This window comes from Colobus angolensis, unplaced genomic scaffold, assembly GCF_000951035.1.
Source record: "Colobus angolensis palliatus isolate OR3802 unplaced genomic scaffold, Cang.pa_1.0 Scaffold54, whole genome shotgun sequence".
Lineage (NCBI taxonomy): Eukaryota > Metazoa > Chordata > Mammalia > Primates > Cercopithecidae > Colobus > Colobus angolensis.
In genome coordinates this window covers 7722013-7725431 of record NW_012118932.1, presented here as the reverse complement: position 1 = coordinate 7725431, position 3419 = coordinate 7722013, and the positions used below count along the sequence as shown (strand labels likewise).

General features: G+C 38.1%; 1 protein-coding gene across 1 annotated transcript in view; it reads left to right on the top strand.

Annotated features, from left to right (window-relative positions):
* KIAA1211 (KIAA1211 ortholog) overlaps nucleotides 1–3419 on the top strand; it is an 82802-nt gene that overhangs the window by 26826 nt on the left and 52557 nt on the right. The gene's annotated exons all lie outside the window — the stretch shown is intronic.

Sequence of the window (3419 nt, the reverse complement as noted above, 5' to 3'; positions counted from 1 at the left end):
TCCTTCCTTCCTTCCATCCATCCTTCCTCCCTCCCTCCCTCCCTCGTTTCCTCCTTCTCTCCCTCCCTTCTTCCCTCTCCCTCCCCCACTTCTCCCTTTCTTCCCTTCCTTCCTTCTTTCTTTCCCTGCCTCTTAGAACACAGGCACTAAATCTGGGTGTGACAGTGTCAGGAACTCAGAAAAGTAGGGTCAGGAAGTACTTTCTCACCTGAGTGCTTGGAATTGAAGTCAGAGTCAGAGCTGGTTAAACTCCGAGACTGACAGCTTAGAAAACAGCTCCTCTGAGAAACCTTTTCCGACAACCCCATCTTTTTTGTTTGCCCTTGCCTGTGTTCTCCTAGCATCGTGTGCCTGGTTTCAGCAGAGAACTTGTCACTTTCTATGGAAATTTGATTTGCTTGTCTGTCTTTCTCACTCGACTGTCAGTTTCACGAAGTCAGGGACTAGGTTTCATTCAGCCTTGTATTACGTGCTCAAAAAAAAGTTTTCTGTGAATGCCTGACACTGTATAAGCTAAGCGGAAGGAGTAGATGGTATCATCTGTGGTATCCTCACCGTGCTTCAAGGACAGAGACAAAAATATCCTCTGTGGTGTGTGTCAGTAAGTAAATTCCAATGAACACTGCTGTTGTGTCCAAATTACAAAACCCTCAGACCAGAGGTGCACATTAAGTTTTACAGCAAATATTCAGCAACAGCATTTGTTAGTCCTGATAGTGACTCTTTTCCTTGACATTTGGTGTTTATTTTCTATTGTCTTTACTCTGTAGGGTAAGAAAATCATTTAATTTGACCCAGGGAAAGATGTAACTGAAAGGAGAGCACAGCTAGTGCCAACTCACTCAGCTGTTGGGATGCTGTCACAGTAGTCAAGGAGTGTGCAGTTTGAATCCATTTTGATTTTACTTCAGGTTTTCAGTTGTAAAATAAGAGTGTGAACTTTTTGGCCTCACGGTATCAGGATGAGGAACAGATAGTAAAATGAGAGTAAGTGGCAGTTTAATACAAAATGAGGTCAAGTCTGGAAAGTTCTCCCCTAGAGGGACTGTTCTATGGAAACACAACCCACCCTTTTTATAGTGTAATAGGTAGGTATAGCATAGTTTTGCCAAGTCTGATTTCATATTGAGCTGTGTTGGACTCTTACAGGAACCTGGACCCTGGAGGTTCTCTTCCCATTTAAGTCTTATATTCTGTTAACTTCTTGGGGTTTTTCTTAAGGATTTAGGTTTTAACAAAGCCTTGGGAAATTCCACATTGGATCAAATAGCTACATTTCTAATAATGTCACCTGTCCTCATTATTGACTCTTGTCTACAAACCTGCATTTATGAGATGTGTACTATATTCTTATTAAACACTTCTTTTTATAATAAATTCATCTCATAAGTAAGGATATAAAAGGATAACCTTTGGACTATTAATTTTTTAAATGTCAATTTAAATATTTAAAAAATTAGTGGGTATATACCCAGAGGAGTATAAATCATTTTACCGTAAAGCCACAGGCATGCAAATGTTCATTGCAGCACTGTTCACAATAGCAAAGACACGGAGTCAACCTAAATACCCATCAGTGACAGATTGGATAAAGAAATGTAGTGCATATGCACATGGAATACTTTGCAGCCACAAAAAAGAACAAAATCATGTCTTTTGCAGGAACATGGATGGAGCTGGAGGCTATTGTACTTAGCAAACTAATGCAGGAACAGAAAGCCAAATACCACATGTTCTCACTTATAAGTGGGAGCTAAATGATGAGAACTCATGAACACAAGGAGGGGAACAACAGACACTGGAATCTACTTGAGTGTGGAGGGTGAGGGGAGGGAGAGGAGCAGAAAAGATAATTTACTGGGCTTAATACCTGGGTGATGAAATAATCTGTACAGCAAACCCCCATGGCGTGAGTTTACCTACATAACAAACCTTTGTATGTACCCCTGAACCTAAAATAAAAGTTAAAAAAAAAAATTAGGATAGAAACACAGCACGGTGTGGTGGCAAGTGCCTTTAATCCCACCTGCTCTGGAGGCTGAGGCAGGAAGATCATTTGAGCCAGGAGTTCAAGGTTGTAATGCACTATGATCATGTCTATGAATAGCTACTGCACTCTAGCCTGGACAACATAGAAAAAAAAAAAAGAAACACAGGAAAATAGAAGTAATTTTAAAATATGTATTTATCTTTTCTAGGGAATTGACAATTGCAAAGTAATTTCACCTATAAAGTAAATACTACATATGTCGATTATGGTATACCAGAGCTTCTAATTATATGCCTTATTTACAGATGGAGAAAATGAAAAATGTTGTTTTCAGAAATTCTTATTTTTAGTTCATGGTTCAGTTAACAGACTGTTACTTTATGTTGTGTAATGATTCAAAAAATTTTCTGTGCATTTTATTTGCTATCTCCAAAATGGACAGTTCTTACAAAAGCACAAAACTTAAAGCTCCATTAACATGATTTTGGGTAGAGGTTGCAAGAAGGTAGATTTCAGCCCAATGTGAGGGAGAATTTCCTAATTAGAACTGCCTAAAAATGGGAGACTTGGCATGTCCCCAAAAAGATTGAGACCAGTGAAGGTGGGATTTCTGCACTGGGTGGGAATTTATGGGAGATGAACTTTAACATCCCATCAAACTCCCAAGAATCTGTAATTCTAGAAATGTTCCCATGACCAAGAATAACTCCTTATTGATCTGCTCCTTCTGCCTGAACATTTCCATTTCCTTTGGGTTTTAAAAGCATTCTTTTCTTTCTCTAGGTTAAAAGCCTTTATCTCTCCTAGGCTGCTGCTTTTAAATTATACATTCCTTGGGAAAAGCAAAGCAATAAAACATGATCCATTTTTAAGAATCTAATGTGATTTCTTTTCTTAATTAAACACAACTAATATTACGTTTCCAAAGGTGTCTTAAAACAGTTGTTAAATTTTAAAAGAGGGAGAGGGTCATCTTGGTAAATAGGTTTGGGGAATTCTGAGCAAAAATAAATTAAATAGGATTCTTTATGTGGGACTCGACAGAACTTTTACTGTGTAATGTATCCTGTGAATCCCTAGGAAGAAGGATGCAGTATGCAGTATTTCAATATTCCTTTGACCATAGACCCTTTTTTCACTGAGAATATCCAATGGCATGTATTAAAGCTACCACTAATTGAAGTTAATACAATGTATTCACTTTTACATAGGTGAACTAATACAATATTTACCACAACTATTTAAGATTTATATTATTATCAATAGTTCAAAGATGAGAAAACTAAGGCTAGCAAGTAATTTACCTAAGGTCATACAGCTTATAAATCCCTGAGCCACTATTCAAGCAATAAAGAGTGTATTCTTAAGCATCCACTACTGTGCTTCTCAAGGAGGCTGCAGCCTCACTAGGGAGTTACTCATATGGCCC